Source organism: Sipha flava, unplaced genomic scaffold (assembly GCF_003268045.1).
Source record: "Sipha flava isolate LNK unplaced genomic scaffold, YSA_version1 224_pilon_pilon, whole genome shotgun sequence".
Lineage (NCBI taxonomy): Eukaryota > Metazoa > Arthropoda > Insecta > Hemiptera > Aphididae > Sipha > Sipha flava.
Genome location: NW_020272857.1, coordinates 1,092,063 through 1,115,775, shown reverse-complemented (window position 1 = coordinate 1,115,775; position 23,713 = coordinate 1,092,063). Strand labels below are relative to the sequence as shown.

The 23,713-nt window shown below is 28.8% G+C and overlaps 1 protein-coding gene across 2 annotated transcripts in view; it reads left to right on the top strand.

Annotated features, from left to right (window-relative positions):
* The window catches only part of LOC112683335, a 401,285-nt gene that overhangs the window by 103,193 nt on the left and 274,379 nt on the right, over window positions 1-23,713 (top strand). The window contains exon 3 of one of the 2 annotated variants that reach the window (XM_025554338.1): window positions 13,143-13,201. The exons of the other annotated variant lie outside the window; for it this stretch is intronic. The gene's annotated coding sequence lies outside the window, so the exon portion shown is untranslated. The remainder of the gene's footprint in view (window positions 1-13,142; window positions 13,202-23,713) is intronic. 2 annotated transcript variants of the gene reach the window in all.

The window sequence follows — 23,713 nt, the reverse complement described above, 5'->3', positions numbered from 1 at the left end:
ATGGATTTTATACTAAAAAACAATAAGGGATTTAAAACACTATTAAAAATTCATAGAATTATAAACGGTGAATATGAAAATGAAGAAGAAGATATTGATATTAATCTAACTCCAGGGAAAATCGCGTCATTCAAATATGCACCAGTAACCTCGTGTGATGTGGAAAGGAGTTTTAGTCAGTATAAATCTATTCTACGTTCAAATCGCCGGTCGTTCATATTTGAAAATTTGAAACAACATATCATAGTAGCGTGTAATAATATAAACTAATATTTAATGTAATTATATAAACTTATATTTAATGTAATAATAATAAATTATGAATTATGATAAAAATACATATCTAGAAATAATAAAAATTTGTTTTTGCATATAAATCCTAGCCCTATTTATAACTTATTTTTTATAATTCATCGTATAATATTTATAATGATTTAATTATTTTAAGTCATAGTATAATAATTAAAAAATTATATAACATACGACCGTGGTTATTACAAACCATGTTTTTTATACAAAATATCTGTAATTCCCAATACTCAAGTGAAGGGAATCTTGTACATGCTATCGACAGTGTACTTATTTTTTGTATTGTGTTTATACGATACGTGGAAACTTGTAGATATTTTACACGTATATGTATAATTATAGGCAATATATTTGATACATAATAACTAGAGTTTCAATAGGATAATATTACTCGTATAATTTACATGTATTAATAATAATAATAGTTTATTGTCAAAACAATATTTTACATACATAAATATTAACAATAATTAAAAGTAAAACAATTTTGACGCCGCCCCAAAAGTATAGCTTGTGGTGGGTGCAGCAAGTTCAATACAAAACTAACATATTACCATTTGATTATAATATACATATAATACTTTTATTTTAAATACATAATTATAATAAACAAAATATAAACATATTTCATATAGATAAATATAATAGAAAAAATAATTTCGAGTTTTTGTTTATAATATAATATGAATTAGATTTAGATGTTTTAAATATTTTTTTATAATGATACTTATTTTTATATGATTTTAAATTAATATTAAGCATAGTATATAAACGAATACCGACATTAATAACCATTTTTCTACCAAATTCTTTATGGGTTTTTGGCATATTCGGAAATACTGATTTTTTAAGACGTGTTTGATATCTATGTGACGGGTAATTATTTTTTAAATCTGAATTTAAAATATAATTAAGGATATTCCATATATATAAACCATTGAGATTTCTTACATTAAATGTATTGTAAAGGTCGTCTACATGAAAATCATACGGTTTCAATAGTATAAATCTTAACAGTGAGTTTAGTGTAATAATAAGTGGATTTAAAGCAAACTTTGATGCATTTCCCCAAATAACAATGCCATAGCTAATAATAGATTGTACAAGTGCTTAATAAACTGTACGCAAGGTTTTGATGTTGAGGATATTTTTTAACAATTTAAATTTATAAAACAATTTTCGTATAGTACTAACTACATGATTAATATGCGAATTCCACCTTAAATTTCTATCAAAAATCACCCCAAGGTATTTAATTGATTCAACATGTTCAAGCTTATCACATTTACAAGAATCTAAGGACCTATTACAATTTGAATTATGTAACACTAATGGATAGTATATTAAACTTTTATTTTTATAAATTTCAAAAAACATATACTTTGATTTTTTAATATTGAGTTCGAGTAAATTATTTACGAACCAGTTATTAATAGTTTCTAGTACGAATGTAGCTAATATATTAACTATATTATTTGAGGCACCACTGACTAAAATTAAGGTATCATCAGCAAAACTTATTATTTTAGCATTTAAATTTAAGCCCAATAAACTATTTGTATAAATTATAAAAAATAGAGATCCTAACACTGTACCTTGTGGAACTCCATAGTTAATTGGTAAAAAATTACTCAAAATATTATCAACTCTAACAGATTGATATCTTTCAACTAAAAACGACGAGAACAGATCAAGTGCTTTACCACGGACACCAGCATATTCCAGCTTATTAATTAGAATACTATGGTTTACCGAATCAAATGCTTTTTTCAGATCAAGAAAGATACCCATTACTTTATTATTATTATCTAAATTTTCTCTTATATATTTATCTGCTTGAACTAAAGCATCAAGTGTTGATTTACCTGACTGAAAACCATATTGATTTTTTGGAAAAAAATTATTTTTTATTAAAAAGTTTTACAAACGTTTTTTTTTAAACATTTCTCAAAAATTTTACTAATAGATAATGAAAGTGAAATTGGTCCATAGTTGCCATAATCATTCTTATCACCTGTTTTAAATAAATGAATAATAATACATTTTTTAAAACAATCAGGATAAACCCCACATTCAATAGTCTTGTTAAATATTAAAGAGAGAGGTAGTGATATAAGTTTGGATGATCTTTTTAAAAAATAGTTTGTCATTCCATATTCATAATATGAACATTCGTCTTTTAATAAGTTCAAATTTTTCTCAATTTTTTCGATTGAAATCGGATTAAGAAATAGTGATTCATTTACGTGACATTTATTGTTTAAAAACTCCCAATCTAATTTATGATAATTATTTTTTTTTATATTTTTAGATATATTCTCTCCAACATTGGTAAAATAATTATTAAGAATATTGCAAATTTCAAATTTATCATAAACTATTTTATCATCTTTACTATAAAGCGAAGTAATAGGAATTTTGGGTTTATTTTTATTTTCAGTAATTTCATTGATAATACGCCAAGTAGATTTTGTATTTGAATTTGCTTGTAAGATTTCATTTTGATAATGTAGAATACGTGCTTTTTTGATGATAGTTTGAAGTAGATTTTTGTATTTTGAAAATTTATTAGCAAAGTTTAAATCAAAAGGCCTTTTTCATTTTTTTATGTACATTTTTTCTTTTTTATTTATTGAAACTAAGATGCCCCTTGTTATCCATTTTTTTAGTTTAATAAATTTACGACAATTTTGAATTTTAACATCCGTGGTACAACTATTTATGGCTGTATTTATTTTTTCATTGAACATAGTCAATGCATTGTTAATAGACAGGTTATTTAAATGTTTGCCCCAATCTTCGTTGTTTAAGATTAAATTTAGTGTGTTATAATTAATTGATGTTGAATTTAAAGAGGTATTTTTAGTATTATAATTGTTTATCAGTGAATCAATATCAGTTAAAATAGAAGTATCATAGTGATCAGTAATACCAATACGTATAATATAACTAGAAATAGAATTCATGTCTATATTTTTTAAAAATATGTGATCTATATTACTATTAGAACCATTTTGGCATCTAGTTATATCATTTATACCAGAGAAAAAAACATGTTTACTCATTATATTGAGATAATTAGTTATAATAGAATTATTCGACAAAATATTAATGTTAATATCTCCACATATATAATGTAACTCACTATTATTATTTATACTGAGGAAAAATTCAAGGGAATCTAAAAATAAATCAACATTGTAACTTGGTGATCTGTATATTCCAGTAACCCGGTAGTTAATATTATTGAATGAGATGGTAATATCTAATGAATTACAATATTTAATTACATTATAGTTTATACACGTTACATTAAAACAATCTTTTACAAAAATGGTGATTCCATCTGATTTATTTAAAATGCCTAGACAGTGATACTGTTTATATCCTGATATACTATTGTTACAATCATTGGTTAACCAAGTTTCATTTAGTACAATAACATCGAATCTATCATTAATAGTACTCAATAGAGTAGCTAGTTCATCTAAATTACATTTAATACTTCGTATTACGTTTAAGACATTTACTAAGGCATTAGCAAATGTTGAATTAGAGAACGTGACACATTAAAATATAAATACAATACCTTCGAAAAGAAGAAGATTTTTAATGTTTGTAATGACTATTATGAATTTGTTATTTTCGTTTGAATACACGCAGTACGCAATATTTTATTCCAAAGGGGATATTTTTGTGAGAGTTTTGACGGTCGTTGAATTTAGCATAGCGATTTTTAATTTTATTTTCAATAATTATTAAACGCTACTTGATTTTTTTGAAAAGAGAAGAGCAATACTCGTCGCGAAGTAAACATTTTTTCATTAATAAACATATAAATATATTTCGATCACAATACTATTTTCTCGAAATTGTATGAAAAGAATATAAATAAAAATAAATAATGATAATAGTAATTCAATATTATTACAAGACAAATAACGTAATAAACAATATAAATATAATAATATAATATAAGATAAATATATTTGTATTGTAATTGTACTTATTGAGTACCAATTAGTTAGGTATTTATTTTCTCGAGAGTAAATTATTGAAGTGTAATGATTTTACCACTCATTATTGTCCCTAATAATACAAAAGATCTTTCAACTCTTGTATACCTTAACGTCCTCGTTAAGACTTCAAAGATAACGGAAAAGTGGCTTGACGCTTCTATAGCTGTAACCACTGAAATTGGTATGATTATGGTGTGCCAAATAAATATAAAATCGATACAGCAATATCGCGATGTTTATTTAAATTTTAAATCAAACTGTTCTAGGAAAATTTCTTATTCCATATGCTTTATGAAAATTACCATTACTGTATTACCGTACAATGTCATCAGATATGCCCACCGGTTGAACGGCCGGATCCCATTTCTATAATAAAAACAACAACTATGTAAAATAAACGCCAACCGTTTGGTGAGGTGAAAATGTAATACATAATTTTAGGTTTGCCTTATAAACTACTGAACAAGGTTCAATTATAGAAGAAGCACGTAATATAGTTTGATTCACGTTGCCAGATTTGCAAATACGTTTAACTACTTACTAACTTTAATTATTAAACGATTTATACATTTTATTGTTCTTGTGAGAATGTTTACCACAATTAAAAGTTTCCGTTCCAATGTTATTTTAAACTTTTTTTTTTCATCAGATCTTTATTAGATAAAACGTATGAAAAATAATGAGTTAACTTTTTGAAATTGATGAGTTTTAAAGTTCATCTTTTAAACTTCTCGAAAATAATTTATGGGCATTAAATCATGATCTGAGACATTCTTTGTTGTCACTGCATAGTTTGCGATAAGTTAACAAGAATTTGTTACGTTTAGTTTACACAAATAATTGTATTTCACATCATCGACTTTGCGGCAGTAAAGAGGTTTTAATCAAACAAACTGTGTTCATGTTTATCCTATGAAAATCGATTTGACTAAACGTTGTTGTTCACTATCGATCAGCGTCTGCGGCATCAACATCATAACAATATTATTGCTGTTAATTCTCCGACATTAAATGTCATTTTGAATTTGAGAGATATAATATACGTATAATATCAAAGTGAATATTATGGTAAATTATGCAGCCCAATGTTTAAAAAACTGACCAAAGGATAATTACATTAGTTAAGTAAATAAATATCCACTTTTAACCTAAAAACATATGTTTACCACGCACAAAATATGTTAAATAACGATTAGATGCCTCTTAGCCTTAAAAAAATGTATAATTTTTTTAATGAGTATTACAATTAATAATTTCCTATTACGTTACACGTTTGCCCGTGAATGATTAAAACTATTTTTTTCGTCAAAAAAAACGTCAAACAATGAATTTTTTTAATATTGTTCTCAAGTCTATCGATCGAATGCCAATATTAATTGTTGATGTCAACCATAAGTTTTCTTTTTCAATTATTATTTTATATTTAATACGATTCCGAGATAAAAAGAAAATCATTTTGTACAGTTAATAGGAAAAATGTTTACATGCTTTAACGTCACGGTAAATAAATTACGAGTTTCATGCTCGCGGATATCTTATTGTGTAGTGCACACGCGGTGACGGAGTGTTAATAAAATACGAGTTCGCGATGGACACAAATCCAGATGTTACATAAATTTGAAGCGATACGTGATTTGGACCGATAAAAAGGAGCCTTTAAGTTTTTCACAAACTCTCCCCCACTCTGACGTTGTCCACGTTTTTCGAAATGTCAATACAAGATATTTTCGGAATCGACAAAAATAGGCAAAAATAGTGTCGTTGCGTGCTGGTGCACAACGAGTACATCAGAAGGTTAAGCACGTGATTTATTTATTTGTTTTTTCCCTATCCTCCCGTTACTTCATTTCTCGTCCACTCGTCTTCCGTTCACCATCCAGCTCTCACGATACTCCCCGTCTCTCCAGTAACACTGCCACAAGCGATCCCATCCTTTTCTCATACTCCTCGCACATGCATACACTCATCTTACTCGCGTTTTCATTATAGTCTCCACCCTTTTACACATCCATAACATTATTATCATTCGCACGTTTCCGTGGCTTCTCCTTCTCATGCAATCTCCCCCCTATATTTGCTAACATACTTCCTCCACTTATTTCTCCTTCATTTCATCTTCACCGGCAGTGCCTTGTACGTCTCTCTTTCTCGCTTTCTCACCTTCTCTTTCTACTCTCTTTCTTCCTTTCTAACCAGGACATTCCAACTTACTAAGACCGATCTCACCCGTGACCATTCCGAGCGTGAGATGAGCATGCGGTATATATCAACACTGCTACACGAATCGTGGTTGTACATAATGCTTAATACACGACAAATGTTTTAACATGTCTCCGAATACAAACATCCCGTTGATCACCGTAGAAATAATTATTGCCATCTACATATTAGTCTCGTGTTACGAAATGAACTTCAATTACGGTTGACAAGACTCGCACATGTTTTTAATGGACTCCGCGACTGTCATCGTGGTCGGACGTGTGCGCATGACCATACGCCAGTCGCGTTCGTGGGAAAACTTGTGCATCCGTCCTCTCTATCCATAATATTTTTTTTTTTTTTTTTCACAAGAATATGTAATATTAATAATAATAATTTTACACAATGATAAATAATATGGCTTGTGACGACGGCGAACGAGTAAAATCGCGATGGTGGCAGTGACGGGTTGCAGGTAATGTTTCTTAAGAGCTCGGTCGAGGTGGACAGTCAGTGTGCCAAAGAGGTTTTAATTACAATGGCGTGTTTGTATCATGTACAACTTCGGGAACTCTGTAAAGTTGATAGTACAGCAAAGTTTTTATAATATGCATCACCAACCGCACTGTTGTACGGCCGGGACCTCGGTCGTCGTCGTCGTCTTCAACGACTCCGCACCCGATTCCACCCGTCACCCGCGCCTTGTCACGGTTAACCGCTATAAGCGACCGCTTTTTGCCGCACTTTTTTACACCGTCGCCCAGACCTGACGTCGTTGCCACAGGGTGCCCAGCATACAACCAATAGTGCCTGGGAATGGGATTTTTTAAATTAAAAAATAAAAATATTAAAACGCCGTTATCGGCAGACGGTAAAAAAATATAAAGGAATCACCGTGGTCGACCAAGAAATGTGAATGTAGGGATTCAAAGAAAAATAAATATATTTATATAGTATTTGTATGATTTACCAGGGTAGGTTATGTGATAAATTAGGAGCCAACCTAATTATTAGTTGTATGATCATTTAATGTAGACTCATCTCAGACAACTTTATCCTTGTCAAGAGATAGTATATAGAGACAATTAATCTAAATGTACTCAGTTATTAGATGTTTATACTCAAACATTGTCATTGCGTTGTGTATTAAAATGTATAAACTCCAGTACTTAAACAGAAGTTATTCAGTACGATGCTTTATTGAGGAATCGATATTGTAAAATAAACAAAACACTTTTCTATGATACAAATTACAGTAACTAAACATACACGTAATACGTAGCAATCATTGTGTTTCCATTCGGTGGACATGAGAGAACACAGTCCTTGTTACATATTGGTGGAGCTATAGTCATGTGAATATGTCGTGTATTTCTCGCCTTTCAAATTACATTCATAATAATTGTATACTGTTCATACAGTTTTACCACATATGGAACACTAATAATGATAATATTTAATGAGTCATGACAACTAGTATCATACTAATATAATGATATACAATCTAATGTATGTATCTAATATTATATTGCTATTAAGAATGACATAAAAAACGATTGTATATTGAAAAAGAAACTATTTACATCCCATTATTATTTTTTATATACATAAATGGTTCACATTCACTCCACTTGGTCGGTTTAAATTCTTGAGCAATAAAGCATGTTTTATACGTATACAAAATAGTATAATTCAATTCATTTCTTCTTAGACCCTCAATATAAACGTTGAAATTTATTTGAAAATAATTCCTCAGAGATTTTTAATAAAATTATGATATAAACTACAAAAAAAAAATGATTAAGCGTATTCTAGTTAAATATTTTAATGGTTATGAAATATGCTTATAAGTAATTATAAAATTATAATAAAAAATTACCCATGTCATATTATTTTAGTTATAAATAAGAATAAATTATAATATTACTACTCCAGCGAAAAATGTACTAAATATATATACATTTTAGTATTTTATAAAATATTATTTATACAAAAAGGAAAACATAAACCTTTTTATAAACTAAAAAAATTAATTTTAAATCGATTTTACACTATTTTTCTTTGAGTAGTCATGAACTTAACACTCATTATATTAGCCCATAACTTTGAATCGAACGATTCGTTCCCCATATATAATACACCCGATGGTATCTAAAAATTAGCTCTCGACACTATCCAAAAATTTATTTTCACGCAATAAATCTGTTAACCGAAATACTGAGCCATATTCAAGTATAGATCGCACTAAAAATAAGTATAAAATACCATCAGGTAACTACAGGAATCAAAATCATATATATTGGGTTGCAGAAAATATTTCCTATGTATAAAATAATTTTAATACGTAATTTTAAGGAAAACTAAATTTTATCCAAAGCAGGAATAAGAAATAAGATTGTTTGGTCCTAAATACCTTTTTATTAATATCTCGAATCAGAAAAATAAATATTTAAAAACAGTTGAATAAAAAAGAAACTACGTGTATTTATTATAGTCGTTTGTTCAACGGATGTTAACCGAATCTACGCCAATTTAAGTACAAATATTATTGGTATTTTACCAATAGAAGCCCGAGAAATTTATATATACGAGTATAAGTTTAGTTTTATATGAAATATTTAATCTGAGAAATAAAATAAGTTTATATCTATCGGTCGAGCATGTAGGATTTTTATAAAAGTATTTATGGGAAGGTAATAAATTAAAGTAAAATAGAGTCTGATTAATATTAATATTAAATTATTTCATATCCGTGTAGGTACAAACTAATTACTGGAAGTACGAACTTTATTATGAATTGAGCACAAAATTGAGTCACACAAAATACATGTGCTGTAGACATTTATATTACATTTCAGTGAGTCCTGATCATCACCATAAATATACTGATATATTATATTGACACGCAGTTTCTCAAACGGATTCAAAATAATTTACATAACCGCTATACTGATAAACTGCCGGAGTTACGAGTAATATTAATATGTGAATCACCTTATCGTACGTAGACCTTATGATTTTATAGGGTAAATACTTTATTACGAGTTACGGTTATATTACTTTTTAACTGCTCCGGTCGTAAAATTAATAACTTTATAGTGCTAAGTATATTGAGATGTATTTAGGATCCAATTATATTACGTGTAAGCTTGTGAAAAATATTGAATGTATAAATAGTGAGAAATAGAGAGAGAGAAAAAGAGAGAGAGTGAAAAGTGAGATGAGAATTCTGATCATAGTTGTCTCAAGCGGCGGATCCGTTCTATAATTTTTATAAGACTTTACTCATTATTATATGAGATAACGACTATGGATGTAAGATTGGTTACGGTTACAGTGGTGTGATATATTTTTAAGACCGTTCAATGTAACGGCTCTTTTGATAAACAGCTGATCAGTCGAGTGTTAAAGAAAAAATCAAACACTAGTGATAATTGACGCTGTTGACCAAGGATCGTAAAAAAATCAATGAACAAACGTCACCGAAAAAATTGGCACCATATCTGATGTGATAGACGAATGTTGTAGCGGTACACAACGGGCAAACAAAAACTGAAGTGGACGTCATTAAGAAATAGATTTATAAAATCGGTTAGGTGTGATAACGTGCAAGTCGTTTCAATCGTCTAATATTCAAAGCGTTTTATCGTTCCGCCAAATCCATTTCGAACACCAAAAGTCGTCTTCGGTTGCTTCCTAGACCGTGTAACAATTCCACGACGTCGATGCACCTGTCTCAGGATAACGGTGCAACCGGCGATTGACACGTGACACTCGCCTCGAGGGATATAACCCGGTGGAATCATTTCAAATTTTTCCAGAATAAGACAGTCGGCCGCGTGCTTATATCAAATTGCCGACTCGGTGACTCTTTTTACCAAAATGTCGGTCGATGCGGGAGGAGGGGAACGTGAAATCAGTCCAAAAACATAAATATTTGTACTTTGTACACAAGTGCTCGCGTGCAGTTCACGTCTAATTTTTTCTGATTTACAACACTACAATGGCTTTATAAAAGACGTATTTATATGTTTACGATGCTATGGAATAGCTAAGCTCTAGACAGCGGAAAACGCACGAGTTACACGAACCGACCATAGTCTTGACAGTGCAATTGCCTGTTCAAACGAATGGGCGTGTAACAGCAAGCATACGCCGACGTTCGGAATTAGGTCTCTATTTCACGTGTAGTTAAATTCACGTATGCAATCATGTGAAATAAATTCACATGAACTTGTGAATTTAATTAGACGTGAATTCGTGAATTTTTTTATTAAATTTGAAATTTCATTATTATCGTTTCGTAGTACTGTTCGTAGAATTGTCCATATCGGTGTTGGTATGCGGAGTATATAGTATACATGGTATACAGTATAGAGTATAGTTTATGTATACACTATATACATAAATCCATCCGTCCCGTTATTTTACGATAATACTATTTATGAAACTTTGTTTTTAGAGCAGTAGATTTAAATATTTTTAGTATTTGGTTTTCGATTGTTCTAGTTTGGAATCGTTCGGAAAAAGTGGCGCGTTCTTATTTAAACTATTTTCCTAAACTTAATCGTGAAAGCAATCAATGGTGACGGTGCGAGATGTTTAAATACGGATCATGACAAGTGTTCTTTGCATAATGTATAGAAGTAAAATTAACGCGCGCACTACCCGTTCGGTACTGTTTCCGCGCGCGTGTTCAGGTTAGTCAACTCTACTAGGTAGTGTGTGCGTGCGTGCAAGTGCGTGCGTAAATGCGTAAGTGTATGCATGTGCGCGCCGGTGACAAATCGTTTGGTTTTGACTAGAAAGTTTAAACGAGTCGCAGTGCGTTCGAGTTGCACCGTCCGCGCGTAAAGCCGTTCTTCACGGTATGCGCGCGCTCGTTGTTGACGTCGGAGAGCGGAAAATAAAAATTAAACTCGACTTACGTACGCGCACGGGATAGCGCGAGGCCTTACGTTTACAGGCTCGAACACGGCCACGGGCTGGTTCAGACCTGTATTTCAGGGGGTGCCCGCGATACTTTTGAGCCCTGTGTATCGACGAAACGTTCCGGTATATTTTCCATACAATACTGTTGATCAACGATTTAAACATAACTTTATTTGATATTCCGATACGTTAATCCCGATGAATGCGTTTGTCGAATCTCGTACGTTTTTCTCGGATACCTTCGATTTTTCATGATTTGTACTTTTGCAGTTAAACTGTTATAAGAAGTTTTCACGCGAAAATTTTGTTTTGTTCCGTTCTATGACGAAACATTAATTTTTCACCAAATATTTAAGAATAAATTACATTTAATTTGAGTGATATCGGTTGAAATACGCGCCCCTCACTCTTAGACTTAAATAGTAGGGAATTGTTTACAATATTTCGTGGGGTGCACACCCAGCAGCTCCCGTGTGCACGCCTATGCGTGCGGCACATGTATTTGATTCGTCCGGTGAACCGTGTGCTTGTATATTTCATAACTGTTATAATAACCGTCGACGTTAAACAAAAATTCCGACAATAGCGTGGCGTTTAAATACAAACGAGTAGAGAAAACGTGTTTAAAATTCTTATTTATATAAAACCATCGCAGTTACCGTATCGTCCATACATACTAATGGAATCGACATTGTTTTATCGCCGTTTGTATTAAAATAACAGCACCTGCACACATTTTACACAATGCTATATAATCATAATATATGCTATATTATATATTGGATAAACGATCGTGATGTTTGATTTTTTTTCACGGAAAGTCGGTTAAAAACGACATTTGAACGCATCGGGTCTTTTTTCACGTGTTATTTAATTGATATTTAATGTAAATTCATGCTTCTATAAATATGCACGTGAGCTTAAAAGCGTATGATACTCGTTCTTTTACCATGTAAAAGCGCAATGGTACCAATAATAAAGCTGTGTTGTAAACCGTAAAGGGTACGCGGTAATGTACGCCAAACATTCATATTACAACCACTTTGAGATATTAATCTAATGAAGATTAAACCTTTGTAATTACACAAAAGATAAAAAAAAAAACTCTCCGAATTTATTGACCTCGAGATATGAGCACAGTAATTTTAGTACAAACAACTAATTCAACGGTATTACTAAAAAACAAATTAAGTTATTTATTTTTTGTTGCTGAGACACACACACTCACAAACATATATATATATTCTAACCTACGTATTTATATTGTTGGGCGGTATATATTAAATTTGAAATTGAGCACACGTGGCGTCCAATTCTGCTAAATGTACTTGTAGTTTTATTTCGAACACAAGTGTATTTGCATTTATAATTGTGTCCCCTTCAATTAGCTTGTGTTAATATTGTTCAGCTATCGTATAATTGCGGAAAAATATACTCGATTTACTATCAATATGATAATAATTGATACTCGGTGGATAGGACATTGAATCATTTTATAAATCAACAGAAACCTGAATTGTGTGAGCATATAAATATATTTATAATACATTCAATGTCACTACGATTTTCCTCAGAGAAATTAAATTTTTATCTACCAACAGAAAATATAAAAGATTTATGCCATGTTTAATAATATGTAATTTATACGATAAAAAATAATTATTGTTATTTCTTTTATTTCAGATAAACTTTTAAGAAAAGAATTTAAATTAATTGATATGAGAATATCATCATTTTAAACCGTAAGTGTGAAATAAATATTTGTATTGTATTTCAGTTTTTTAATTATTATTCAACTATAACAAAGGTAAAACTTTACTTTAGTTTTTGAAATTTATGATACCATTTTTTTTTGCATCATCCATTGTATAATAATATTTATTTTTTCATTCCCTATAAAAATAACCACAGTAGGTATTGTTCATTTTTATTTTATTTTATATTAAATATCTAAGTACGTACAATTTATTGCTTGAATAATTTAATAAAAACTACAAAAGTGTTTATAGTAAACTAATTAAAGTTGTATTTAATTAGTAACACATGAAACCGATTGCCAAAGAAACATGTAATAAATTATTTTCTCTGTTTTGAAATAAGAAAAATAATATATTATAGTATTATGTACGTAATATAATTAATATATATTTATATATAAAATTCAAGTACAATTCCTTCGCTAACTGATCGCTGTATATCAAAGAAAATAAAATGTACAAACTTGAAAACTGACATAGTGGTTAGATATAACACTCTAAATATGCAAAAATAAAAAAAAATTGAAAATTCGAAAAATATTTTTTAAGTTTTGAAATAGTTTTGAGTTTGATGTATAAATGTTTTATTATATTTAATATGTTGATTTTAAAAATTACCAGGTGATATATACGTATTTAATACACACTAATAAAAACAAATTTAATATAATAATTTAATAATAATAATAATAATAATTATAATATACGACGATTTTATGAGCTTATATCTATCTATAGTTTTAAGGTTTAAGATTATATGTAATTGCTCTAATTCAAAATTGTAATATATCTTCCAGGTGAGTTCAGGTAATTTAGCTAATACAAAATGATGTAATTATTTGTATGATTGATTTTGTACACTACCTTTATTTTAGTAGGGACTTATTACTCGTTATTTTAGACCATAACTATGAATCCAATAATTCACCCTTTATATATAATACACCCGGTGGTATCTAAATATCTGCTCTGGACAATATCCAACTATCTATTTCCACATAATAAATCTATTGACCGAACTACTGAGCCATATTCAAATACAGGCCGCACTAAAAATAAATATAAATTGCCATCAGGAAGCTACAAGAATCTAAATGATGTATAATGGGTTACAGGAAACATTTTCTGTTCATGTACCTAACACTTTTAACACATGTTTTTAAAAAAATTGAATTTTATCGAAATCAGAAATAAAAAAATTTAAATGATTCGTCTTTAAGACTTCTATAGTGATGGATTGTAATAGCAAAATAAATATTTAAAAATAGTAACACGAATAAAAAATACTACGTGTAATTTACATTTGCGTATTTAAGAAATATTAACCGAATTTACGCCAATTTAAGTAAATTTTTTGATATTATACTATGGGCCCTGGTAAAAGTGATTTTAAGTTACATTTTCAACTCGCATAGAACTTATCGCGGATATTCAATTGAAAATGAAGCTACACACGAATGGCGATTTCTTGCAAATGGTCACAAATGAGTTAACTATTATATTCTCTCCTATCTAACCTGCCCAAGAAAGTTTTTATCCTCTCAAATTTCAAAATCCTGACTACGCAACTTATAGGTCTCTTTTCAATGTATATAATATTTATTTTTATACTAATAACTAATATCTTGTTAATGTACCAACTATATTTTGTATAAATTATAAACGAAATCGATATTTTATTACATGGTTCAGATTAAATGGAATTTAAATCCCACATCAAAATTTCATCAGAGCAATTATTTCAAATGTTATAACGTATATCGTCATCTATATTGAAAGCGAAAATTTAAAATTTGAACTCGTTTACATTCGTTTCATGGTTCAGAATCAAATAAATGTGATCGAATTTTTTTTTTTTCATACGAACACGTATTTTAAATTTAAATTTCCTCCTTCCCCAAATATCTTTATCCTCGTTATTTCATTTTGTTTATTGTTTTACTTTCCTGCCAAATGTTTTTAAATGTATAGTTGCAGACCCAATCGTAACAATCGTTACAGATATTATCTCTAAGTAGACTGTTACAAATAAAACTGATTATTTTGGTTACATGATAACATTTAATATATTTGTATACAAAAGGTATACTGAAATGAAACATGAGTATAATAATTAATAATTAATTATATTAAACCACCATAAAATGCACACGAATTTGCATAAAATATAAACGGTGTTCAAGTTTTTGTTTTATTATTTATTTATATAATATACTCAATAAAAATTTTTCTACTATCCGGATTCGTGGTCTAGATAAACGATGCACGCCTACACTACAAAGATACATTTACTATCGTAATTGAAGAATAATTCCGATAAATCGATAGTCCTTATTAATCGGTAATTATATTAAGCTGAATCAATTGTATTAGATATTCGAACAAATAGTTTTTAGTATTTTTATGAAATTATGTAAAGCATAAAATCGAAAATTTTGATACAAATGTTCTAATTAAAATATAAGTTTTATAAACTTGTAAATAATAGACCGTTCTAATAAATACCATAGTATTAAAATATTTCAAATTTTGTATGGGGAGAAAATGTATAACATATTATTCCCTTCACATACCTATATGTACTAATTTTGCCTACACAATGAGCCGTGTTCGTTATTTTTTTTAAATTATTTTGCAGTCCTGACATATGTTTTAGTATTTCGTTTTTCTCTTTTATGTTAAACCATCAATGTATTACAGTATTTTTCATCAACCATACATCCACAAGCAATTTTATTTAAATACATTACATTAATCTGACCAAGAGTATACTTACCTACGATATATTTCAATATTTCATTATAAATCTAAAGTTTAGATTTTTTTTACAGTATTAATTGATTAGATAATAATTTTTTGTGGCTTGTCTTTAAATAATCTAATGGACTATAGGCATTATATTCAAAGTTGGGCATTAGTGGAATAAAATATTATTCGATTGATTATTTGAATAAAAAATAATTCTTCATTGATTTATTCTTAATTTTATTATTGATTTTTATTTACTATATTTCATTCGTTATTCCCTATAACTACATAAATAATAAATTTAAACCCTAAATAACGATGTATAATAATAATTATATATATATATATATATAAATATATAACCTATATATAACCTAACCTAACCCCTATATATATATGAAAATGTTATTATTTTTTATACACATACGTTATTATAGTTACTATAACGATAATTGTTATAATTATTACTACAAATTTTTATTATTGTTGTTATTACTTGAATTATTATTTAATCATTAATTCTTAAACGTTAATGTAGATGTTCTAAAATGTTAAATTATATGAAATTTACGTAAAAATTTGTTTGGTAATTTACCGATGTATCAATAAAGATTAATGTAAAAACGCCAAAAGTGATAACATTTCTATAATAGTTTTCTGCTAGTAACCTGTTTAGTTACCAAAATGTAGGTCTTAATAAAGCACAATTCACGCCCATATGATTGTGATTAGTATAAAACACAAGTTAAAAAAAAAAAATTAATACCATTCATGATTTTAACGAATAAATGTATTCTGAATAATTGTTTTATTCACGAATAAAACTTTTCAGAATAATTTTATTCTTTATTCATATATAAATTAGTTATTCATGCTTTTATTTTTTATTCTTTATTTTGATTTATTTTTGTCCAACTCTGATTGTATTGCTGTAAAATATATTTTATCAATAATTAACATTAAAAACATACAATATTCTTTGGTATATCTTAAGTATGTAAGTAACAAATATTTTATACTCTGGTTTACAAATCAAATTGAACATTTTTTTTTTTTTTTTTTTTTAATAAAACCTACATAAAAAAATCAAGCTCCTATCTAACTCTAATATAAGTTACTATGGTTTATATCAAGTATCAGACAATCGGAGTCGCTGATGAAAACAAAAACGGTGTAGAGAACATCCCTAAATAGAATTTTTCATTAAAATCAAAAGAAGCTATCTTTATTAAGAAACCTCCTACATCATGTAATTTTTTTCATGTTATTATTTTTAATTACATTTGTAATTATTACTTTTTGGGCATCGTTTTAAAGTTGTAAGTTTCATATTCAAGGTAAACTTTTTGAAAAATTTTAAAAATGTGTTAATGTAATGTAATAAAGTGTATATTTTTGAGAATTTAATAGACCAACGTTTTTTATCGGTTTAATTTTTTGTAACTGAATGTATTGATTTCTTACGTGTGCATAATATGTATCATATATTATCGTACGTACTAAAGCTCCAGTGTATAGAGAGCATATTACGAATAAATTCTAGAGCATTTAATAAACAACCTGTAGATATAATCACGATAGAATTTATAGTATTTTTGCGCAGTTTTTTCCTCTCGTGCCGACATACGAAAACGTAGTTCAATCGATAAATAGACGGTGGAATAATTGAAAACCTGAGTGTTATGCGGCAATCGGTATTTATATAGAATAAGAATGGTGGAATAGTGCAGAAATGTAAAAAAAAAGTAATGTCAGTAAGATGATAATTTATTACGCCTATGTGTATTATGCGAGATCTCCAAGATCCGTATTTTTTTATTTTTCCGTATTCCAAACCACACCCTCGAGTTAATATAGATAAATATATTCTATTAAATAATAATAATAATAATAATATAATCTGGAAATCATCCAAATAATTTTGATGTAAATAATATACTCGCATCAGTATTTATTGATGCTAAGATATAATACTGTATGGATACAAAAGGTTCGCATTCGACCTGACTTGAAATTAAGCTTTCTTATATAAATTGAAATATAAATCATTATAAAATTATTGAAATCATATGGAAACATTTATACTGTCATTTGCAAAGTATATATTATTAAAGCTATAATATATATTATATGCAATAATAGTAGTAATATAGGTAAACACAATTTACTGGGATTAATAAATTATTTTTTACATACATAACGGAAACTCATTGGTTGGAGTATAAATATTATTATATAATTTGTTATAACTAAGTAGAGTTTGAAATGGTTTATGTATTAAAAACTATGTTCATTATTGATAAATAATGTAAAAACTTCGTAAATAGTTCATTGCGTTTTTTTAAAGGCTAGCTTCTGGTTAATATTTTAATTGTTCAGTGGTGGATCTGATAAATTAGTTATAAATAAAATAGAAAATGTCATGCACCGACAATTTTTTATAGCATGTTTATATTATATTCAATCTTACCATTTATATTAACCTTAAACACGCTTGAGTTTATAAATAACAAATTTTTACTTGGTTTTTGCCAGGGATAAAAAATCAATTTATCTACTTCAGAAATTGTAATTGTAATTGTAAATTAAAATGTTAATAAATAAATATTGTATACATTAATGATTAAATATGGCGTATTTTTACTGTAGAAATTATTCGCAGTTTATTGTGCACTAACGCAAATTAATTAATGTACTGTACTACGTAATGTTTTAATTCGATTTTATCTACCGGTTATACTTCGATAATTTAATTTCGTTTTTGTTTTTCTATTGGGATTCTTTTTTAATTAAACTATATCACAATCAGTGTTGGTATACACGCTGAGATTTTATTAATTATTTAATACATATATGTATATAATAGTTGGATTATGATACCTGGTGTAAATGTGAATAAGAGAGTGGAAAAAACACGAGTTATCAAAACAAATTAATATCCAGGTATGTAAATGAGAAGGATCCAGCTATAATGTAATTATTATCAATAAATCAGGTACATCGAAATTAGAGTTGCCTAGGTATTCAAAATCAAATCGAACACGACTTCAGTGTCTTTTTCGTTGATTGAGATAAAACTATTCAACTACTGGTATTGAACACGCATGTTACGAAGAACAGTGTAAAATGTCCATTGTCATTATATCAACCATAACAGGTCATTTATTTTATTTCGATTGATGTAGTCTCGTTTTATATAATTAGAGAAAAGATCGCGCTGTGACCATCGTCGTAAGACCTTGCGAACAAGCGACGGCGTTGCGGTTACACACATACAAATGGGAACAATGGTTAGCACACGGCGTAAGCGACTAACCGAAACAGTAATAGCACTTTCGCGTACTACAGTTGTCTTCAGTAGTAATAACCGAATTTCCAAAAGAGATAAAACGATCGCACCAATACGATGAATCAGAATCGGCATTTAAAATGTTTACACTTTCATTCTGTATCTTTAGCAAATATAGTTAGTGCACGTTGAGAACAAACCGGATGGTGAAAAAAAAATTATATTTTGGCTTTTGTACAACTATTATCGTGAAACAATAATTTGGAATATTAATACCAACTTTGGTAACGGCACTGAATAATACGCTGTAGTATCTAAATAGTCAAGTTATATGTGTAAAGTATTTGTGCACACAGCACTATATAATAAAAAGCAAATACTAACTTAAACTTTTGAGCTCGCAGTAATTTACACGATTTATAATGCTTATTTCACCGGTTTAATGAAGCGTTAAACAACGATATGACAAACATGAAAACTGTTATGTTATCAATATCGAATAATGCGCATGTTTTAATCCTAAATATATAAATTTAACAGGATTTTTAAAAATCAAATAATTATTTATACGAATAAAAAAAATATTGATATATAGAAATAAATAAAAAAAAAAATGCTTAGCCTGAAGCGTTATTATATTTGTAAAGTACGATCGGTTTTGAATTAAAAATGTATCATCAAGTGTATACAAAGTCAATAAAATTACAATTGTATATGAAAAAATATAGGAATAAAAGCATTGTCAATAACTGATCGTTTTACATAGAGATAATCTATTTTAACAGGATATATCGTTTAAAATAAATTCTTATAAGACATAAATATGCTAAGAAATATAAATACTTTGGTTATTATATATAAAATGTAATGTTAAAAGATATTATTTAAATTAGTTTTCTTTGTTTTATTGTGTAAGTGTAACTCTTCTATTTAGATAATAATAAATCATAACAATCAAAGTATTTGTATTCATTAATATAGCTATTTACATTTAGAAATAATTTTAATTAATATTTCCTATTAAAGTAAATTTTCTCCACATAAAACGATCAATATTTCTCAATGTATTCCTTCCTTTTTTTTTATAGTTAATCGTGATTATATTGATTTTATTTAATTAATTATACCTTATATTATATTTGATGAAAAATTTTTAATTCAAAACCGGTCATACTTTAAAAATATTATAAAACTTCAAGCTATGCATATTTTTATTTAATTTACATATAAATTATTTGTTTATTTATTTATGAACTAATTTACGAGTAAATTTCACCATTTACTAATTTGATTTGTTTTATTATTTTATTAATAATTATGGTTTTGGTACGTATATTTGAGTAGTATATATTATGCCCATTTATATAAATATTTTATTAAGAGTGCTTGTCCGTAATGAATAATATTTAATAAATGTAATGATATCGAATTAATAAATTGTTGTTTAAAAATGCGATTTCAAGCTCAGAAACAACATTGAGGTTCTTTAATACTGCGATTAGATTTTTAATGAGCCATCATACTTTCCATCGATCGTTATGTATTTTTTTAAACATTAAAGAAATCGTTTTGACTAAGGAGTGCCGTAATCAAGCTTTAATTGTCGAATCGAGTTTACGAGTTCATTCATTATTTCAAATCGTTGAATGTTTTATCGTAAAAATGGTATATGATGATCGATGAAATAATTATTCCGAGAGGAAATATCTCATACATGACCAAAAAGATACTCATATGAGTACGCGAATTTTGAATAAGGCAATTAATAGTATAATTATATTTTATTATAACACTAATCTTATGTTCGATGTGGTTCTATCAAGATATATGGATCCATCGCGTTGTTGTATATTATTATTGTTTTGCATAAAGCTATTTTGTATATAAATATTCGGGACTTGGTCAAACACATACCGTTGGACGGGTATAATGCTTCCACGTGAGGTACATGTCTTTTTGCGCGCAAGACGTGGGTTCGTCGCTACCACCGACAATTCTCAAAAACCGTTTATAACGTATTCACACGTTTAATTATAATGTCTTTACGTGCACAGTAATAATAACAATATATAATACAGCGTGAAACCATGGTTAATGTTATTAAGATTAGTGCTGTGTTTCGATGCGTGTGAGCTCCGGGTCCCCGCAGTGTTGTACAGAAGCCCCGCGGAATATTTCGACCATGTTTTTTTTTTTTTACGTTATTTTTTTTTTTTTTTATTTGCCTTAACAATAAATTATTATAACGTGATGGTTTGGAAAAAAATAAGTTGGAAAACGTCTAATAAACAGAAGACCCCAAGAAACGTTTCTAGTATATATATGCAGTCACTTGCATTCGCAGAGCTCACAACGACACGAAAAAGCAGTGGCGTTCAAATCGTCGTGAGAAAAACATAAATCATAATGTATAATAATGGCATACCAAAACGTTTTCATTCATGTATATTTTAATAATGCATACTGTAAACCCGTGTGCGCACATCAATATTCACTGTAATCGTAGACGACAAACCCAAACCGTATAAATTTAATTTCATGGTATGCGTATGCGAAAGGGACGAGGATAGGGAATATTGTTATCTTAGGTGTAGACGATATTTAATAGGTTTGAATATACTAGAAGAAAACCGAGATTAAATCATTGGAAAGTCACGTTTTAAAATGATAATAGACGCATTTTACGTGGTTTGACCTCCGGAATCCATACTATCACGTACGACGAATCTAAGACCCAAGGAAAATAATGTTGTTTTCATTCGCGCTTTGACTACGAACGTGTTTCAATCAAACTATATGAACGAAAAAGAAAATTTGTTCTTCAAAATATTCTCGATACATGTGCTTGGCACAACATGCGAGCGTAAAATTGTACCATAAACCATTTATGGAAACTCGTGATACCTGAAATCGTGTAAATTATTCGTGTAAATTTCGGTTGTAGTGGCTTTGGGGCGAACGACTAGATTCCAGTAAGAGAAATAATTATTTCAAAAATAAACAATCCTCCACCATAAAGGTTTCATAGCAGTGATTTAATCAGCCGAACGCGACAATCGAAATCGTCGATAAGCTTGTATATTTTTTTCATTTTATTATATAATCAAGATAGTTTTTGCGACCGATAATTAAAACTGTTCGTCGAGGATTTATAATATAATCCTCTGTTCCAAGATTGGGGAAGGGTTGAAATGCTTGTTCTCATGACGAGCATTTACAGAATCTCCGAAATAAAAGATGCACGATTTGTGATTTCGCTTTATCGCGATTCGCAAACGGAACGCTATTCGTTTTAGAAAGCAACGGATATTTTACGCAAGGACAACGATTTTCATGCAATGACTGATCGGAATATAATTTCTATCGAAAAATCTGGCTCTCCCACCCCTCCCATATTTTGCTTGATATCGTAGTCTGTTCATCGTGTTGTCACGTGCGGGTTTTCTCTCCTTAACAATATAATGCACGGTGCACTTGACGTACACCGAGGGAAGGAAATCGAATGACGATACTCATGCTGTGTTAGACGCGACGCTCGTCTAGTGTACGGAAAACCGATTCTTCGGTCCATGACAATATTATTACGTGAACACAGTTTTATATGTATTTATAGTTTTGCGTTTTTGATAGTTTGTGCCGTCCATTCCACGTCGACCTACCGTCACGTTAAGCCGATGGATAAATCAATTTCGATTCGTGCACGAACACGGTGAACAGGTGCCACGTGCGTCGTTGTATAGTTCAAAAGTCGAACGCGCAACGCTTATAATTCAGGAGAGACTACACTGTTATTATTGTAAAGCGGTACCTTGTGAATTATTAACTTTCAACGTGCACCGTACGTAATAATATCGCACATGGTCGATTCCCGTTAAAACAAAGGTTGAATTCTAAACAATGCAAGTTGATCAACATTCGTTAAATGTACATACTGTATTACGTGCACAAGTATAATGATTAGTATATATTATAGTATTGCATTTGTTCGAATTTATGTTTCGTGTATTGCGATCATAATACGCGCAGCGGGTTAAACAATTATTATATGTGAGAAATTAAAAAAAATTATTCAATTACTTTCCGAGTGCGAAAATTCAACAAATATTATAATGAATCGGATGCAGTTATGTGTAAAGTTATAATATTGTGCATTTTAGAAAATAATTTAAAAAAATAAAAATTAATCAATAGAGAATATATTATGTACCAATTTATATTCCATAAACATACAATTTTCTAAAAATGTGTAATAATTTGTCGAAATTTGATAAATTATAATAACGTGTTTGTGTTTCATGTATACTTATATAAAATAATAAAGATTAACAGTGTTTAAATATAATATTAGGTAATTTTTTTTTTTTGTACGAAATTGATTTTTGGTAAATAAATATTATTAATATTATTACATTATTATTATTATTATTATTATTATTATTATTATTATTATTATTATTATT